Source organism: Kogia breviceps, chromosome 2 (assembly GCF_026419965.1).
Source record: "Kogia breviceps isolate mKogBre1 chromosome 2, mKogBre1 haplotype 1, whole genome shotgun sequence".
Taxonomy (NCBI): Eukaryota; Metazoa; Chordata; class Mammalia; order Artiodactyla; family Physeteridae; genus Kogia; species Kogia breviceps.
In genome coordinates, this window is record NC_081311.1 from 81,919,537 (window position 1) to 81,940,317 (window position 20,781).

Genomic DNA, 20,781 nt, shown 5'->3' on the forward strand with positions numbered 1-20,781 from the left:
GAGAGAACCGCCTGCTAGGGTACCCTCGTGTCCCTAACTTCCGTCTGGACAGGCGCGTGAAAGACAATCAGACTCATCAGTTTGCTTCCTCAGTGGGAAGGAATTATTGAGACATACGTTATTTTTACCAATTTACTGTCTATATAAACTATTCATTAAGAGTGGCATGAACATAAACAGTCACCAATTTGATAATATTTGTGAATAAAAAGCTACACACATATATATATCAACAGACCCATCTGCATACGTATTTCCTCCTTCTGAGATAGTTCATTCCACAGACAGATGAATAACAAGAACTTGAAGAAGCCAAACATATACAGCTCCCACAGAGGATTCTTAAGAGTGAAGATGAGAGACTGTAAAACGAACTGGCTCAATGACTATTTCTTCACTGGGGAGGATACGCAAGGAGCAGCTGTACTTGAGATCGGTCACCACAAGTTCCCACTCAGACTGAGAAGCAGAAAAGTTGATGGGGGCTGTCTGCAGTGTCCCTGGAGCCACGATGCCCTGAGTGGACAGCTGACACGAGGCATCTTGGGGAAGAGAGATGCTCTGTGCCCCGGGCCACACCGGATGGGTGGTGCTCTCAAGGTCATCAGACTTGGGCAGGAGAAGACAAACCCAGCACTGGGGGTGGGGGGTGATGCTGTGGGGAGAACCCGGGCTTGGAAGGCAGACCTTTTCGGATCCACCACCTCCTAGGATTCTGACCTAACCTGAATCTGCAGGTAGTTTGATGAGAACCGGTGAAATAAAGCAAAAAGAACAGAAAACAGGTACAACCTCTTGCATCAATTCGGTCAGAGGAGCCAGCCTTCCAAACATGAGTAGAGACGGAGAGAGAAGCTGGTGATCTGGGGCTCAGCTGGCTACTAGCTGTTGATCCTGGGACAGACCACTCAACACAAGAAGCCTCAGAAGCCTCCTTTGCAGAGGAGCAGGTGTTGTGAACAACAGCTTCTGGGGAGGGCTGAAGGAGGCGGTGAAAGGAAAGTTCTAGCTCAGTGCGTGGCCTGCAGGAAGGTCTCAAAAATGTAATGAAGGTTCTTACATCCAGGCTGTGACAGGGTCCCTCATATTCTGACTCTAGCGGTTACTTGGTCATTTATGGGGAGCAATAGGGAGGCGGGGGTTACACAAGTGGCAAGTTGCTCCATTAAGGGGGAAGAGTGGTTAGGCTCCACCGGCCCCTCCACTCCTACAGCTGCGTCATCGGCCCGGATGCCTGTGACCTCCCCGTTTCGGGCTTCTTTTTCTAAGTTTGCATGATGGCATTTATATGGCCCTGGAATGAAGCAGCCCCTAGCACCCTGGAATCTTATCTGGGAGAGGAATACGATTTTGCCCCTCTTTTCCTAGGTGCCTCTGGCTTTCCCAATCTCCCTGGTACAGTCCTGTTCGCCCCAATACACCCCCATCTCCATACTCGGCCACCACAGTGGTGGGAACTCAACATTCTCTACTCCAGAGATGGTCAGATCTCCAAGCAGATGCTATAACTCGGTCCAACGTAGTCACCCCTTTGCACCCCAGGAGAGCAGGGACCCACACCCTGCAGGTTTGGAAAAGAGGGCACCTCTCAGGTCTCTCTCTCTGCAACACTACTTTCTTCTTCTACAGCTCCATCCCTCCATCCCTCAGCCTGGTGCCTTCCTCCCCACCTTCAGGAAATTCCTCTTTCCCGAAGGAGAAGGAGATTCTGAAGTGCACTCCTCGAGCCTGGAGCCTCTGGTTTGATGCCCACGAGTCTGTTTTCCCCTAGTGCATTGTGTGCAGTGGGAAAGGGGCGAGGAAGAGTGCTCAAAGGAGTGTCCCAGAAGCTGGAGGGAAGGTACCACTTCTGCATCTGCTTCCTGGCCAGCAAGACTGGAGGCCACGTTCCTCCCAAATCTAAGGAGAAGCACACAGAGGCCAGCATTCATCCCTTCTGGGAGAGAGCACAGTCTAGTTTCGCTCTGGGAAAAGAACATTTCTGTCATTGTCATGGATGGGAACTTGCCCCTTGTGAAATAAAAACCCAGCATTATTAGGCTAAAGAGCACTTGAGTCTTTTCTGCACCTGGTTTCAGTGCTAAGAAGATGTTAGGTGAAACGGCACGCCATCTACCTGCCATCCTGGCTGGGCGACCCAGCTCATATTAGATTGTATGTTTTTTAATTCCAAAATAGTCTTCCTAGTCAATGGGTTTTTAGTTTTTTCCTCTAAGTTGATATTGCCACTGTTACTGACAGTTTGTCACTAACCTACAGTCCATATACAAGACAGTTCTCCAAAAACTAGGTGAGGTCGACAGGAGGAGAGTCAAGATGTTGACCTGGACATCTGAGCCTTCTAGAACGACTCAGACTTCAAGGTTTGCTTCATTTAAAAAAATAATACATTTACGTATTTATTCATTTATTTTTGGTTGTGTTGGGTCTTCGTTAGTGTGCACGGGCTTTCTCTAGCTGCAGTGAGCGGGGATACTCTTCCTTGCGGTACGCAGGCCTCTCACTGTGGTGGCTTCTCTTGTTGAGGAGCGCGGGCTCTAGAGTGCAGGCTCAGTAGTTGTGGCTCTCGGGCTCTAGAGCGCAGGCTCAGTAGTTGTGGCGCACGGGCTCTAGAGCGCAGGCTCAGTAGTTGTGGCACACAGGCTTAGTTGCTCCGCAGCATGTGAGATCTTCCCGGACCAGGGCTCAAACCCGTGTCCCTGAACTGGCAGGTGGATTCTTGACCACTGCGCCGCCAGGGAAGTCCAAGGTTTGCTTCCTTTTGATCATTGTTCTTACACTGGAGAGGCCGCCACCGGGCAAAGTTCCGGGTGGACGCAGCTCAGGAAGAAACAGCGAAACGCAGGATGACTCCTCAACACAGAGGGAGTTGACAGCAGAAGGGCACTGGTTAGCCGTCTTTGACAAAGACAGTGAAGCTGCTTTGGGTGCTGATAGGAAAACACAGTATGGAGATTATCTAGAGGGTGAGTGTAGCAAGAAAAGACAGAAAGCTGTAAGACGCTCCAGTATTTCTAGGTCAGGGAGATGAGAAGGAGCCTACAAAGGGGTCTGAGAAGTAGGAGCCAGAGAAGTGGGAGGACCAAGAGAAAGCGGTCCCCTTGGCTTAAAGGTGCTAGAAGGGAATGGTTGTTGAGAGGTGAGAAAGACAGGATTTGGCAATGTTGGTCATTGGCAGTCTTGATGGGAGGGTTTCCTTCAATGATGGGTATGGAGGTCTGACTGGAGAAGGTTCAGGAGAGAAGAGGACTTCTAAAGGAAGCTAGCCATCTAAGGGAGCAGAGAAATGTACCAATAACTGGAAGACAGGGGCATATTTTTACTTAAGATGTAGGGTATTTCAGCAAGTTTGCATGCTAATGGGAATAATCTAGCAGAGAGGAAGAAATGGGAAGGGAAAAGTTAAGGGTTAGGGTTAGGGTTAGGAGCACTGTCCTTGAGGAGGTGAGAGTACATAAATTTAGGGGACAAATGGTCTCTTAAATAAAAGCACACACAGGTGCTTGGAGTTCCCTGGTGGCCTGGTGGTTAGGATCCTGGGCTTTCACTGCCGTGGCCTGGTTTCAGTCCCTGGTCGGGGAACTGAGATCCTGCAAGCCACATGGCATGGCCAAAAAAAAAAAAAAAGAAGAAGAAGAAGAAAAAAAAAAACGCATACAGTTTGCCCTTCCTGTGCCTCTGTTTCCTTATCTGTGAAATAAAAATGATAACGTATTTGTCACACAGGATTGTGATGAGGGTTAAGTGAGTCAACGGGTGTAAAGCACTTGGAACTGTGCTTGGAAAAGTAAGCACTCAACGTTAGTTCTTTGTCTTCTTACCATTATGATCAATCGTCACAGGAGGAAGAGAGAAGACAAGACCAGAGGATACTGATGGATTTGGCAATGGGTGGATGAAGAAATCTCCTGTGAGCTTCTACTTTCCTAATGAAATAGAGCTCCAGTGAGCGGAGCGGTCGTGCTGCCGGTGGAGTGTAGTATGATCAGGAGTCATGCTGAGGGCCCACTTGAGCTCTGTGGTGAAAATATCAAAGAAAGACCCCTCAGCATGGCTGTGTCTTTTCTCTGTATCTATATTCAGCTGCTCAGACGCAGGTGTGCAGTAGGTGGAGAGTTGGATTTAACTACATTTGGGGTTTTTCCTGGTCAGTGAGATAGGGGAAGAGAATGGTAAGGGGGCTGCGGTAATAATAACAGGTCACAGAATCTAAGTTAAGTAGGAAGGAAGTGAGGATATTAGGGGAAAGGAAGGACAGAGGGGGGAACGGTGGTGGGCTCCTTGATCAGAGGTCCTAGCAAAGAAGTGTTGGAGAGCGAAACTAGGGCAGGTGAGCCCCAAAGATGAGAGGCTGTGATCAGAGAATAGGATGGTGGAAAGCAAGAATTTAGAGCTGATGCCATTTTGGTGATGACAAGATAGAGTGTGACCTCGAGGTGGGAGTCTGGGGTGGGAGGAGGAGGAGGAGATGGAGGATCTGAGAGGGTGAAGGTGGGGGGTGGATGGGGGGAGTTACCAATGCGAGTGTTGAATCTGCCAAGAAGCAGACAGGAATCAGTGGGCCAGGTGTAAAATCATTCATGATAAGGGCACATGGCCACAAGTCAGCTGCACAAAGGAGGAGTAGTGGCTGCGGAATAATCAGATAGCACGTTCTTTGTAGGAGCTGCATTGGTGTTTTGTTTTTTTGTGTTTTTTTTTTTTTTTTTGCGGTACGCGGGCTTCTCACTGCCGTGGCCTCTCCCATTGCGGAGCACAGGCTCCAGACGCACAGGCTCAGCGGCCATGGCTCACGGGCCCAGCCGCTCCGTGGCATGTGGGATCCTCCCGGACCGGGGCACGAACCCACGTCCCCTGCATCGGCAGGCAGACTCTCAACCACTGCGCCACCAGGGAAGCTCTGGATTGTTTTACTGTTTGGTTTGCTTTGCTTTTGTTTTGGAGGACAGAGAAGCAATGCTCTGGAAGTGGCAATGAAGCACCAGGAGGGCTTTTATGTTACTCCAGGCCCAAGTACATGGGAGGTGGGAAAAACTAAGAGGCGCCACTTTGGAGGGCTACAGAGGAAGCAGTGTCCTCCAAGGGCAGCCATGTATCCGTTGGAGCAAGAAGGGAGACTGCTTTCACTGAAGCAGTCACAAATATAGAGGACTTGACTGAGGACACACCTGAGTGGCCCAGGGCCCAGGGCGGAGGTCTGGGGGATTGAAGAGGGCAGTGTGAGGTAAGTCTAGGTGTCAGTGGGGGACCTGGGAGGCTTGGACTGAGGCTGACTGAGGCTGAGAGGTAAGGCAGGTGGTTTCTTAGGGCATGATTAGGAACCTTCTTTGCAGCTTGCCATTCACCAAAGCACCCAGCAAAGATGGCCTGCAGATCCACCTAAGCAGCCTGGAGATCAAACATGCAGGTATTGGTTGCAATTACCAGGCGACATGGCCAAAGGAAGCACTGACAAACGGAGTCCAAGATAATTATTAGAGATTAGAGAGTTTGCAGTGAAATGCGCATGGGCTGTGGCTGCAGGCAGGTTTCCCTGCAGGGAAATGCTGTGACGCCTTGTGAATCCCTGTCCACTTAGTATATTTGTTTTGGGTCATCAGACCCTGGGCACAAAAGTACTGGCTGGAGTCCCTCGCAAGTCCAGGGGTTGGAGTATTTCCCTGATGAAGGGGGTTTCCCATCTTGACTGCAGTTGAGGCCTCCCATATTACTTCATTCAAAAACAAACACTGACAGAATGAACCATCTTGGTTAAGTCTTTGGAATTGAGATCACACAATGGTCTTGAGACAGGCAGACATTCTTTCTTTTTTTGGTATTAAAGTTAGTTTAAGTTTATTTAGTTTAGTTAATACAAACATGTCTTTAGAGTCATCAGCATTAAGTATAATACTTTTACTGTACCTAGGTTTACTGGGAGTCAAATAAGAGCCTATCTCTGTTACAAAATTTGTCAGCAAGAAAATGAAATTGGTATGATGAAATTTTTATAAGTAAATTAAATATAAATGAGATGAGATTTTTTTAGGTGAACTCTTTAGGAGTAATTATGTTTCAAGGCATGTCTACTTCAAAATAGTTGCCCCAGATTTTTAGTAACTTAAAACTTTAAAGTTTTGCTAAATTAAGTTAGACGATGAAAATTTACTGATGACCTAGATCATTGTGAAACAGGAGGGGACAGGGGACAGGGGACGCGGCAGGGCACAATCTTTAAAAGAATGACATAGCCTGAGGACACGACATAAACGGATTAGAACCAAATAGGTCTAAGATGGCAGATGAGTCAGCTTCCGCTAGACCTTTAGCCTCAGTATACAAGACAGGCAGACCTTTAATTAAAGTTTCTGGCAGTGACTTCCCAGAACAGTAGGGTGGAGCTGTCAGCAGTAAGTTTTGTAAGAATTAGACTATAAAGGAAAGCAGAATCTAGGTGTTGGGGCCAAACCCTCCATTTCCCTAGCCGTCAGTTTCAAAGCAGGTACGACACCCATTCCTACGGGGGTTGGAGGGGTTCTAGTTCCCATGAGTCTGCACCAAAAGGCCAGTATGGAAACCAGCAAACCCCAGAATGGGTAGAAGAGGCAGGCGGGGGCAGGTGGATGCTGAGAGATGAAGCCCTTTTCAGCTGGAGAAAAGGTGTTTAGCAAATGAACAAAAGTGGGGAGGCTTAGGGTGTGTTTGGAAGAATGGAAGGAGCCTCCTCCTGTAGCCACAAAGTCTGTGAAGGAAGACAAGAGTCTGGATACGATTCAGAGAGCTTGGAATGCAGGGTGTGGCCTTTCTATTTATCATTATTACAACCTCTGGCTTTCTTCCCGGTGTGGGAGTGATCCAGATAGGGACGGGGAGGGAAAAGCCTTGAGTAAGTTGCATTTCAGCCTGTGAAGTTAGTTTTCAAGTCCAGTGAACAGATCTCATAGTAACAGATCCCATAGTAATTTCTTTAGTGGTAATGTGTGCTCAGAGCTGAACTCAATCCCTCCCAGGGCCAGCGAACCTGGAGGGAGGGAGTGGATTCTTGGCCTCTTCTCATAGAGCCAGGAGAAGGTGGAAACCTTGATACCTACTCAAGGATTAGCTGGGGAGTGAAAGGTTGGGGGCAGGAATGTGGGAGAAGGGGGAGGATTAAAAAGGTGTGACTAGGGATTTTCAAGCTATTTTGAGCAGCAAAATTCCCTTCCCCCAGTGAAGCTTGCACAGAAGCCCAGTACAGGATTGATGAAGGCAGCTGCCCCGGGTGAAGTAACAGGGTTCTGCTTCCTCCCGGACCCCTGCCCCCGCGACCCCCTGTGGTCACCGGCAGCAGCCGCAGAGGGGCAGAGGGTCTCGGTCAGCCCTTAGCGCAGCTGACAACCCACCGGTTTTCAGCTGGTTTTCCTCTTAGCAAAAGGAGCAACATTTTTAGAATTTTGAGCTTCAGTATTCTGTGATTTATTCAGCCTTAAAAAGGATGGAAATTCTGATACTTGCTACAGCATGGTGAAGCTTGAAGCCCTTACTCTACGTGAAATACGCCAGTCACAAAAGGACAAATACTGTATGATTCTCGCATCGGTTAGGTCCCTAAAGGAGCCAACTTCATAGAGACAGGAAGTAGAGGGTGGCTGCCAGGGGCTGGGGAGAGGGACTGGGAGGTTGTTTCATAGGGACGATCTCAGTTTGGGGAGAAGACAAGGTTCTGCGGATGGATGGTTTTGATGATGGGCGCCCACGATGTGAATGTACTGAATTCCGCGGAACTCTACACTTAGCTGAGGATGGGAAATTGTATGTTATTTATATTTTACCCCAATGAAACAAAACCTGTGGATGGGAGTCGGCGAAGAGTATAAGGGAGTGACGGCTCCAATGTCACTTGAGAGCTCCCCTCCAGTGACATTTTCAGAACTGAAACAGGTGACCCCAGGACCCGCCTCCTCTCAAGCTTCCCAGCCGCCCGGCTGCAGGGGCGCGAGGGTCCTCCGCGCTGCCAGCGGACCCGCGCCCGGGCAGCAGGGGCGAGCGCCACCTAGAGGTGATGCACCCCGTGCAGCCCACGCCTGGGGCCAGGCTCAGAGCGACACAAACATGGCCCCATCGCCCCGCTTCCTGCTCTCTCTTTTTTTTTTTATCGGTTGCCGCAGGCTGGGGGAGGGGGAAAATGGGAAATGACTACTTTTAATGGGTAAGGGGTTTTTCAGAAGTTCATGAAATTGTTCTGCAAATAGATAGTGGTGACGGTGGTACAACATCGTGAATATGCTTTAAAAAACCACCAAATTGTACACGTTAAGACTGTTTAAATGCTGAACTTTATATTAAGGAAATTATTTTTTTGAGGTGAAATTCACATAAAATTCACCGTTTTAAATTGTACAATTCAGCGGCATTCAAAACATTTACAAAAAAATAGAATAAAAAATAATAATTAGGGGCTTCCCTGGTGGCGCAGTGGTTGAGAGTCTGCCTGCCGATGCAGGGGACGCGGGTTCGTGCCCCGGTCCGGGAGGATCCCACGTGCAGCGGAGCGGCTGGGCCCGTGAGCCATGGCCACTGCGCCTGCGCGTCCGGAGCCTGTGCTCCGCAACGGGAGAGGCCACAGCAGTGAGAGGCACGCGTACCACACACACAAAAAAAACCTAATAAATAAATAAATAAAACATTTACAAGGAACGTGAGGGAAGACTACACTCACATGTAACATGTGGAAAGAATGTCAGCTTTCCCCCCGTTCCTTCTCTTGCTTCTGTTATTGCTTTTCTCAAATTCTGTGCTGGATTTGGAGAAGGTTCCCTGGGATTAAGTCAACATCTGTTTCTAGCTGTCATTCGACTGGTAAGCCCCCAACACCCAGGGGTGGCATGTAGAACCCCGTGTCTAGAACCCCGACTGTCCTAGAATCGTTTTAAAGTCTCCCCATGATAAGTCAGCAGTGCCTCCTGAGTGATCAGGACACGGAGCTGGAGACTGAGGCTGGGGGCGCTTCCTGGGCAGAGGGGGACAAGCCCTGCCTGCTGACAACTCATGTCCCTAAATTACAGACCTGCTACATGCAACCGGACATGGTACACCATACAAGTCATTCTCTAGAAGTATTAAAAAATACAAAGCCTTATTAATGGAATTTTTTATTGAAGTAGAGTTGATTTACAATGTTTCAGGTGTACAGAAAAGTGATTCAGTTATACATATACATATATATTCTTTTCTTAGACCCTTTTCCATTGTAGTTATTACAAGGTATTGAATACAGTTCCCTGTGCCATACAGTAGGTCCTTGTTATCTATTTTACATATAGTAGTGTGTATCTGTTACTCCCAAACTCCCAATTTACCCCTCCTCTCCTCCCCGCTTTGGTAATCATAAGTTTGTTTTCTACATCTGTGAATCTTTCTCTAGTTTGTAAATACGTTCAATTGTATCATATTTTAGATTTCACATATAAGTGATATCATATGATATTTGTCTATCTCTGTCTGATTTACTTACTATGATCATCTCTAGGTCCATCCATGTTGCTGTAAATGGCATAAATAGTGCTGCTATGAACACTGGGGTGCGTGTATCTTTTCGAATTAGAGCTTTCACCTTTTCCAGATATATGCCCAGGAGTGGGATTGCTAGATCATACGGTAACTCTATTCCTAGTTTTTAAAATAATAATACAAAACCTTTTTTAGACTAGTTGGGGTATATCCTATTTGAACAATCAAAACTTTTAAATATTTTAAGGGAAGCATTTTATTACTTTTAAGTTTACTGACTACTAGCAAATCACTGCCACAGATTCTGTGCAGCAATTAGGACTCTGCTGCAGGTGCTAGAAAACCATGAGCCCTCTTGGCTTAAGGAAAAGAAAAGATGCTGTGTTTTCACATGTAACTCGGAAGCCGAATGGTAAGGCGGGCTGGAGTTGCCTCCTGAGACGGGCGCTCAGCTGATGCTCCCAGGACCCTACGCTTTGTAATTTTTAAGCTCTTACAGAAAAAGGAAAAGTGTATGGACCATGCACATGTTGGGAAATAAAATTTATGTGTACCATTTACTCAGCAACAATGAAAAATGTACACAATAAGGCATCGATGTAAAACAATGCAATACAATGTAAAATGATAATCATTTAATATCAACAAAGAAAACAAAAACAAGTACCCTCTGGAAGAGACCGCTAACACCAGTCAGTTCCGGAGCTCTCTACCCTGCTCTCATGATTCCTCCTCCTGAACTAAGGGCCACCGGACCCCACCTGTTGCCCACTGACTGGTCCCTGGGACTTATCTCCAAGTCTCCATCTTGGCTTGGCTCCAAGGCACTCAAAGGCATGGGAGGTAGGAAGTGACAGGGAGGGCAATACGACAGATATATGGTGTCTTAGCCTGGGTTCGTCAGCAAACACCTCCTGAGGCTAAAGCTGATAGGTCACTGTTTCATTAGGCATTATACTCCCAGGGGAGCAGGAAAGAGAGGCAGGGAAGGATGGAGAGCCACACCAGGATGCACGCACGGACCATCAACCTCCACTGAGTGCTTGTCACATGGGCCCATGTTCCCTGGGGCTGTAAATATAAACACGTTTCAGGGCAGCCGCTCCAGAAGAGAAGAATTATCCTTTGGCTCTGGTCCTATGGGACATAACTTTCCCCACAGGTGTTAACCCTCCCACACTTTGGGCTGAGCAGGTGTGGGCACCTGGTGGGTCATGAAGCATCTCATGCAGCAGCACTGACCGGGAAGGGGACACAGGGCACGGGTGCAGGTGAGGCACAGGGGACTGTACCACGTGGAGCTGGTCAGAGCATGTGCAGTGCTGTGCCTCCTGGTGACACAGTCTCCTGGTCAGAACAGTGGCCAGAGGCCCCAGAGGAGGGTGAGGTCAAAACGTCGGATGTAAGAGCTGTGCGACTCACAGAGCTCTCTAAAGAGAATTTGCTAGAGAAGTGACGAATGTGGGGTAAAAAAGGCACAGAACTGCCATGAGGGTCAGAGGGGGGAGAGGGCAGGGGGGTTGAACCCTGGGGATGGCGAGGGAAGGTTTTAAGAAGAGGAGACAGAAGTGGCCTGGCATAACTTGTGGGCCAGACACTCCATCTGTCAAGCGGCTAGAACCAGACCCCAAAGCAGGGATAGCATTTTGGCAAGTTGATCTCTTTATTAAACGAAACATCCTTGTAATTTTGTTGTCAGTATTCATTTGTTTTGTGAAAACCTTTCCTCATAAAATAGAAGCCACAGTAAAACTCAGCTCAGCCCAGATGGACTTATTAGGAATTCCAAACCAGTGAAATCTGAATCACATGCACACACAGAGCTGGGTCACGGGGACGCGGGGGCCCCCGGGGACGCAGAATTCATGGTGGTGACCAAGTCAGGTGGAGCTGGACGAGAAGAGAGTCTCCAGGGAGGAGCGTGCTGTGCTGAGCTGAGATGGGGGAGGACAGGGGTTGTTAGGAGGAAGCTGGGGAACACCCAGCCTGTGGAGGAAAAGGACCCGAAAGAGGCGATGCTATAGACCCTCTTCTGGCAGGGAGAGCTAGTAATTTTCTCTTAGAGATGACTTCAGGAGATATTCTAGCAGAGTGATCTAAACTGGAAACCAGGCCAAAGAACTTTCTTTTGTGTCGTTGCTGTCCTCTCCAGGCCCCTAGGTGCCCATCACATGGCTCCCAGCCCCCCTTTCTCCATCTCAGAGAGAGGCTGGGGTGAGGCTCTCAGAGACAGGCGGACTACATCAACTGGCAACTTGGGAGTTTCTCAAAGGAGCCCCAAGCTGAAACCCACAGCTAGGTCTGTTCCAGGAACACAGAGGTAAGGAGGCCCACCCGTAGCGCCTGTGCACAGTCCCCAGTGAGATGGCGGGGCCCCCGGGGACCAGCATTTCTCGGCAGAGCGTGACCGGGGCGGCCACCCAGGGGCGTCTCTGGCGAGGCTGTGAGGAAGGTGGGGCGTATTTGGTGGTCCCTGGACCACCTCTCCTGGGCCTCTTCCTAGAGTGACTGACCTTCCAGTTGACTTGGAACTTTCCTGGTTCTAGTACTGAAAGTTTCACATCTCAGGAAACCCCTCAGATCTGGGGAAACGGGGATAGATGGTCACCCTACCTCCTCCTCCTTTATTCCAGAAGTGCCCAGAGACTTGCCCTTTCCCCAGCAGCTCAAGGAGTCCCTCCAACTAATTAAAGGTATGGTTCACAGACTCCAGTACCAACAAGGCCAGGGAGAGAATACAAATGGGAGATGTACATCATTTATCATTATTTGTATTATTTATCATGGGTAGAAATGTCCAATTTGTTTCACAACACCTCCTTAAGTTGTGTTCTTTCAGCATTGTCTGTTTGCATATTAAACGTGTATGAAGACACACAGGGTCGTCCTTGGGCTCCACGTTGGGTAGACAACGGAGAACAGTGGAATTGAAGCGCGGCCCTGGGGGAAGGGGTGCCTGTAGGTTACTGCACGTGGGAATGGCAGTTCTGGGGGACCAGGCTTCCCGATTCTTCAAGAGAAGCTGGAATTTGCAAATGTTATGTGAAATCTGTTTTGAAATAGGGACGCACCACTGAATATTTTTGAAAACAGTATGGCCCAACTTTGTTGGGGAAAAGCAAAACACGTCCACGGGTCACATCTAGCCCACAGGCGATCTGTTTTCCCACTATGGATTAAACTCCCTAAGCAGTTATTGCAATTTTCCTCCCTCCCCAATCCCTGAATTGGGACATTAGCAGCTTGACGTTTTAGTCGTCTGCAGACATCTGCTAGTTTTCAGAAATGGTCACTGCAATGGCCCCGGAAGGCAAAGCCTCGGCCCTCACTCTACCGTGGGCTCTCCCATCTTGCTGTCCTTCCCCAGGGACAGCTGAGGATGCACCCACAACCCCAGGGCACACCTGCTCTTTCGACCCTCCATTCATTCCTTCCAGAGCCATCAAAGGAACAAAAGGATGAGAAATGAATGATCCGTCTTATCTCATGGAGGCGTTCCCATCACCAATCATTTCCCCCTCCCTACGCATCTGTAGAGATGCTGCAGAGCTGAGGCCAGCTCCTTGGTGAAAGCACCCACCTCCAACTGAACAGGGAGGGTCCTGCCTCCAGGGTCAGCAGCTCAACAGTCTGGAGAGAAATTATTTGAGGATTGCAGCTAGGAATGTGGCATGGAGGAGACATCTTCTCTGGATATTCTAGCTTAAGGGTAGAAGGGAGCAAAAAGAAGACTTTGCACTTAAATGCAGTCAAGAGAGTTTCTTGTGGAAATGACCTCTGGTTGGGGTAGAAGGAACCATGCCCTCTAGCAAAATGGTACTTATCATCACCGTCATCATCCCAGGATGGGATTGTTCGGCTCATGGGCCAATGTGATAGGCTAAACATCCGTGGCTGCTTTGTAAAAATAATCATTAAAATCTCATTTCAAAGATCACATCAGGGCTTCCCTGGTGGCGCAGTGGTTGCGAGTCCACCTGCCGACGCAGGGGACGCGGGTTCGTGCCCCGGTCCGGGAAGATCCCACATGTCGCGGAGCGGCTGGGCCCGTGAGCCACGGCCGCTGAGCCTGCGCGTCCAGAGCCTGTGCTCCGCGACGGGAGAGGCCACAGCAGTGAGAGGCCCGCGTACCGCAAAAAAACAAAAAAAGAAAAAAAAAAGATCACATCATAACAGGAAATTAGCTTATTATTCTGTGTTAGCTGGGATCTGCGTCTTACAACGGGGAGCCAGTGGTTACATCATGATATTTAATGAGTTAGTGAAATCAGATCTAAAAAGCAAGGATCAACTTCCCATCATTGTTAGCCCATGCCCAGATCTGCGCATTGTCTTTGTTCATAAGTGGCTACAACTTTCTGCCAAAATCCTCTTAACCAGTCTAGGAAAAATGCCCCTGTGTGTGGTCAGCTGTCACTGAAGCCAGCCCTCCCTTTACATATGTAGGGAAATGAGACCCAGAGACTTTTTCCCCCCAGTGCCCAGGTCCAGCAGGCGTGTCCAGCAGCCCAGGTACTTTCTTGTAGGGTCAAAGGCCTCTCAGTCCTGCAGAAAGCCATTCCAGGCATGGTGCCCAAACTCCCAAGATTAGCTTGGATGACCACCTGGCCATTTTGTGAGGCTTCCCCTTAAATTTAGGCTTCCTCCTTCAATCTCCTTTGAACACATCAGCCTCTTTCTGTTACTACTTCAAATGCATTCCTGACAGACAGGATCTTCTCTTGGTATTTTAAAATATATAACATAATTCCCTCACTTGCAAATAGTCTAATGTATCTTTTGGACTAATGATAGGTGATAGCCTGAGTGGGTCAAATATTTTAAGATTTATTTGAATTCAATGGATATTTCTGCATGGATAGGTTTGCATTTTATGCCACAATGACTGGAAAATTGAGTGAATGATAAATTGAACCTCAGATGAATAACAATAAACCAGGTCAAGCAACCTCAATTCTGTGTTACTGTCACCTTCACAAAATGCAGCTTGAGAGAGAGCCAGGAAGTCATGGGGTCTGCTTCAGTCTGGAATAGGTCCCAAAGCTGAATCTCGTTTTCTCTCTCATCTTGTGTGCATGTAGGTACACAACACACACACACACACACACACACACACACACACACACACACACACTACTATTCCCTTTATCAGGTGCTGAGTAAATACAGATACATTGAATGGATCTCCGAGAGTTATCAAGCAGATATGTATCTGATGAATAAATCACACAGTAACTACACTTCATTAAAAAACCCAAGAGACATTCTTTAATGTGCCAGGTATTTACAGAGCACTGTGCTATGTGTTACGGTGAATTCAAAAACAAAAACAAACAAACAAAAATCATCGTTCTTGACCTTAAGGAGTTGGAGGCTGTATCAGCCAGGGTTTAACCAGAGGCAGAACCAGTAGGATGGATAGATAGATAGGTAGACAGACAGATGAAGGATATTGGTCAGACAGATGGATGGACAGACAGATAGATAGAGGAATCTATGGATCTACTATAAAGAATTGGCTTATGCAATTGTTGGGGCTAGTTAAGCAGATCCAAAGTCTGTTAAGGCAGGTCATCAGGACGGCAGGATCAGGAGCAGCTGGGACCCGTTGGGTACAGGCTGAAACCGTCGTCCAAAGGGCGGGAGCTCTCCAATTGATTACGTAAGGCCTACCTAGGATAATTTCCCTAACTTAACAGTCAGGTGATTAAAGACTTCAGTTTCATCTGAAGTCTTCATTCCTTCACGGCCCTAGATGTGTGTTTGATGGAACATCTGGGAGAAGGGGTGTGTGCCCTACAGAAAGCCTGCAGCTCCCTTCCCCCCAGGAGAGAGTCTCTTTCAGCCCAGTTTCTCACGTACTTGAAAGGAAATTCTGGGGCGTGTAATTTAGCCTGGTCAAGCAGACACACCACAAAACCAGCATAAGAGCATAGTCTAAAACAGAAAACAAAATATGAAAACCCAAAACAAGACAGGAAATAGCTCAAGGCCACGGGCCTACCAAAATGAATGGCGTCTAAAGTAGATGCACGTACACACTGACGTGTCCGTTTGTGATCTAGTTTCCTCTGGTCCTTAAAGGAACAGGGATCCCTCGGTCTGGCTGACGTGAGGCATGGAAGTGCCACAGTGTTGGCCACACTCAGAAAGCGACAGGCTCACTGAACTCCAGCTCAACCATCTGGGATCCTTGCCGATGGGGAGCAGACAGTTGTCATTTTGTACAATAACAGCCATAAACTATATAGTGAAACATATCGAATATGTGCACAACAGCTCCACTGGGCACGGTGAGATCTAACAAGCATGAATTTTTCTCAGCAAACTGCATTTCTTCCTGGTTGGAGCACGTCTGTCTTCAGTTCTGTGCCAGGCCAGGGATGGAGTGTTATTCTTCTGATAATCGGCCCCTGCTGTTGATACCAAGGGTTGTTGAAACTTGTCGGTTGCTGGATGCCCGGGCCTTGGACACACCCACTCCTGCAGCGGGATTGAAGGGAAATGGTACCACTGCATTCCTCGTGATTAAATCCTCTATCAGGTCATAGATTTCACACAAAACACTCAAAACAGGGAGGGGCGGGGAGAAACCACAGCTCTCCCAGCTCAGGATAATTATTTCTTAGCACATATTGGAGTATCCTTGGTGAGAAAGCATGGCGGCATTATTGGTTTGCCTGCTTGCAAGTTTTTGGAGCTCACCCTAACCTAATTAAGTGTCTGTTTACCCTTAGGCCTGGCACTCTCTCTGGGTGAAGCAACAGCTGGAACACTGCAAGCAGCCACATGAAAGGCAAAATATTTGTTGGTTGCTGCTGTTTTCAGCCTTGCCAGAGTAAACGATGGGCTTAGCCCTATCAGCTCATTAAGAAAAATGTATCTTGAAACATGCTGGCCTACATGTGTCATTGCTCATGGTCTGAGACAGTGCTGTGGACTTGCTGAAGAATACAGGATGGGGGAAGGTGCTGGAGCTGATCTGTTCCACCTGAATCAGAGGAGCCAGGGGGGGACTACATGTTTGGTCCCATTTAAGCAAATGTACAAAGCAGTGTCGTCAGTCTTATAGTGTATACAGGCACTACCTCTAGGAATTCATTGACATGTGGATTTTTGCTGCACCCTCAGAGATTCTGAATCCAGTTTTTGGGGACACAGGACTCTGCATTCTTTTTGAAGTTTTTTTTTTTTGATGTGGACCATTTTTAAAGTCGTTATTTAATTTGTTACAACATTGTTTCTGTTTTATGTTTTTGGTATTTGGGCCACAAGGCATGTGGGATTTTAGCTCCCAGACCAGGGATTGAACCTGCACCCCCTGAATTGGAAGGTGAAGTCTTAACCACTGGACTGCCAGGGAAGTCCTGGAATCTGCATTTACAAGCATTTTATCATTTGATTCAGATGAAGATGGTTTGAGAAGTACTAGTTTAAAGAATAGAGAATCAAGAATGTTAGAACTGAATATAATCCTGGAAGACTGTTTCTAATTTTAAAGATAATTTTAACATTTAGCAGCAAAGGGACAGGACCCATGAAAGCAAGCTATACAATCTTATTGAAAGACCCAAAACGAAAACTAAAAGAAACTGGGAGGTTTACCTTGTGTGTGATGAGAGACTTTATAATCATCAAAGAGAGAAAAAGAGAGAGAAGCAGGACTTTCCTGGTGGCACAGTGGTTGAGGGTCCACCTGCCGATGCAGGGGACGCGGGTTTGTGCCCTAGTCTGGGAGGGTCCCACGTGCCGTGGAGTGGCTGGGCCCGTGAGCCATGGTTGCTGGGCCTGTGCGTCCGGAGCCTGTGCTCCACAGCGGGAGAGGTCACAGCAGTGAGAGACCACAAAAAACAAACAAACAAACAAAAAACAAAAGAGAGAGAGAAGCAGAGACGGAGAGAGAGATTTACATACATAGAGTCATGAAAGGATGCACTCCAAAGTGATACCTTCAGATAAGACTGAAGGGGAAACAGATGAGATTAGTAACCTTCTTCTTGGTTAGCTTTAGATTCTAGGCATAATACATGAAGAGACTTTTGTCAAATTTTAATGAGGGTTGTCTTTTCGTCTTGTTTACGGTTTCCTTTACTGGGCAAAAGCTTTTAAGTTTCATTAGGTCCCATTTGTTTATTTTTATTTCCATTTCTCTAGGAGGTGAGGATCTTGCTGTGATTTATGTCATAGAATATTCTGCCTATGTTTTCCTCTAAGAGTATTATAGTGTCTGGCCTTACATTTAGGTCTTTAATCCATTTTGAGTTTATTTTTGTGTATGGCGTTAGGAAGTGTTCTAATTTCATTCTTTTACATGTAGCTGTCCAGTTTTCCCAGCACCACTTATTGAAGAGGCTGTCTTTTCTCAATTGTATACTCTTGCCTCCTTTATCAAAGATAAAGTGACCATATGTGCATGGGTTTATCTCTGGGCTTTCTATCCTGTTCCATTGATCTATATTTCTGTTTCTGTGCCAATACCATACTGTCTTGATTACTGTAGCTTTGTAGTATAGTCTGAAGTCAGAATGGGAGAAAATATTTTCAAACAAAGCAACTGACAAAGGATTAATCTCCAAAATATACAAGCAGCTCATGCAGTTCAATATCAAACAAAAAACCAAAAAACAACAAAAAAGAAACAACCCAATCCAAAAATGGACAGAAGACCTAAACAGACATTTCTCTGATTAAGATATACAGATTGCCAACAAACACATGAAAGGATGCTCAACATCACTAATCGTTAGAAAATGCAAATCAAAACTACAATGAGGGGCTTCCCTGGTGGCGCAGTGGTTGAGAGCCTGCCTGCCGATGCAGGGGATGAGGGTTCGTGCCCCAGTCCGGGAAGATCCCACATGCCGCGGAGCGGCTGGGCCTGTGAGCCACGGCCGCTAAGCCGGTGTGTCCGGAGCCTGTGCTCCGCAATGGGACAGGTCACAACAGTGAGAGGCCCGTGTGCTGCAAAAAAACCCCCAAAAAACTACAATGAGGTATCACCTCACACCAGTCAGAATGGCCTTCATGAAAAAAATCTACAAACAATAAATGCTGGAGAGGGTGTGGAGAAAAGGGAACCCTCCTGCGCTGTTGGTGGGAATGTAAATTGATACAGCCACTATGGAGAACAGTATGGAGGTTCCTTAAAAAACTAAAAATAGAACTACCATATGACTCAGCAATCCCACTACTGGGCATATACCTGAGAAAACCATAATTCAAAAAGAGTCATGTACCACAATGTTCACTGCAGCACTATTTACAATAGCCAGGACATGGAAGCAACCTAAGTGTCCATCAACAGCTGAATGGATAAAGAAGATGTGGCACATATATACAATGGAATATTACTCAGCCATAAAAAGAAACGAAACTGAGCTATTTGTAGTGAGGTGGATGGAACTAGAGTCTGTCATACAGAGTGAAGTAAGTCAGGAAAAGAAAAACAAATACCATATGCTAACACATATATATGGAATCTAAAAAGAAAAAAAAAGGTTCTGATGAACCTAGAGGCAGGACATGAATAAAGATGCAGATGTAGAGAATGGACTTGAGGACAGAAGGGAGAAGTGTAAGCTGGAATGAAGTGAGAGAGTAGCATTGACATATATACACTACTAAATGTAAAACAGATAGCTAGTGGGAAGCAGCTGCATAGCACAAGGAGATCAGCGCAGTGCTCTGTGACCACCCAGAGGGGTGGGATAAGGAAGGTGGGAGGGACATGTAAGAGGGAGGGGATATGGGGATGTATGTATACATATAGCTGATTCACTTTGTTATACAGCAGAAACTAACACAACACTGTAAAGCAATTATACTCCAATAAAGATGTTAAAATAATAATAATAATTTTTTTTTTTTTTTTTGTGGTACGCAGGTCTCTCACTGCTGTGGCCTCTCCCGTCGCGGAGCACAGGCTCCGGACGTGCAGGCTCAGCGGCCATGGCTCACGGGCCCAGCCGCTCCGCGACATGTGGGATCTTCCCGGACCGGGGCACGAACCCATGTCTCCTGCATCGGCAGGCGGATTCTCAACCACTGCGCCACCAGGGAAGCCCTAAAATAATATTTTCAATATGATTGAAAACCAGTGACAAGGGTGGAGAGGGGTCTGGAGACCATTATACTTTCCGCGTAAGGATATGTGAGAATGAAAAGAGACAACCCAAGGAGAACACATAGTAAGCACTCAATAAAAATTCACTTAAATTGGTTCAAAGAAACTACAAGTTTAACCTGGAGGAGAGAGAACATTAGAGAGAGACCCAATCACAGTTTTCTAACATTTGAAGAATCTTCTGTCCACTTTGAGTGTAGTTGCAGGACAGTAGGTTGCAAGTCCATAAAAGGAAGGATTTCCAAACTTACGGCAACTTCCCACCCTTGCCTCCATCCCCATCACTAACGGGGCTCCTATGGCGATGGCCTGTCAAGGCTGTTTCACGAGAGGTGGACAAGCCTGGTTTGGAAGGTACCTTCCAAGTCAATCTTCACATCACTGTGAATCAAGTCAAAATAAGCTGGCTGATTGGAAGGAAGGTCACAGATTGGATTGGAAAGGTCACCCCGTACTTCTCCATTCCACGTCGAGGTTTGCTGACTTGCCTCAGACGGCTCTTGTCAGATAGTAAGCTAGTTAACATATACGGTACTATGGTATAAGTTAGAACCTGAATATTACATATGGGATTTTTTTAAAATCAAAGGTCCAAAATAGTTCATTAATTGGGTGGGTCTGCAACTAAAAGGATAATGAAAATGTAGCCCTGTAAAGAGTTTGGAGGGCATTTACTTCCCAATGTCAAGAGAAATCATGATAGGAAAGCACTAGAGAAAAAGTAGTTATGGGTGACTGACAGGATGTCTGTGTCACATCAGTCTGCTAATTTTCTCTAGAAATTGGGAAACAATGCAGTGGGGTAGAGTGGAAAGAGTTGCAATTTTTAGGATCAGTTCAAACCCGGGCTCTGTCATAGGTCAGTGAGTCACCATGAGAGACTCCCTGTCACTTTCCTTATCTGCAAAATAGGAATGATACTAGTTAATGAAGGAAAAATGAGACAACGCACACATCAACTACCCAGGCCATCAAGACACACTTACTAAACATTGGTTTCTCTCTATTCTCTTTTTTTGATAGTACATTCCTGCCCACCGCTATTTTCCCAGGAAATCAAAGTGTAAGATGGTGATGGCTTTGTCTGATCCCCAAAGCACCCCTTCCTCTGTGCCTGCCAGGGCTCTGCGGCGGTGGCAGTGGGGATGGGTAAAACAGACACATCATGCAGTTCAGCTGTACACCCATGG

At 47.0% G+C, this 20,781-nt stretch overlaps 1 protein-coding gene across 10 annotated transcripts in view; it reads right to left on the reverse strand.

The window, feature by feature from the left end:
- The window catches only part of MAP10 (microtubule associated protein 10), a 113,156-nt gene that overhangs the window by 26,334 nt on the left and 66,041 nt on the right, over positions 1–20,781 (reverse strand). For 2 of the 10 annotated variants that reach the window (XR_010839012.1, XR_010839013.1), the window contains 2 exons: positions 17,074–17,271; positions 14,714–15,951 (listed from right to left, as the gene is read on the reverse strand). The exons of 3 other annotated variants lie outside the window; for them this stretch is intronic. The gene's annotated coding sequence lies outside the window, so the exon portion shown is untranslated. Of the gene's footprint in view, positions 1–83; positions 2,960–10,524; positions 10,540–14,713; positions 15,952–17,073; positions 17,272–20,781 lie in introns of those variants that run through there. 5 more of the 10 variants (XR_010839016.1, XM_059053829.2, XR_010839014.1 and 2 more) reach the window with 4 other exon arrangements.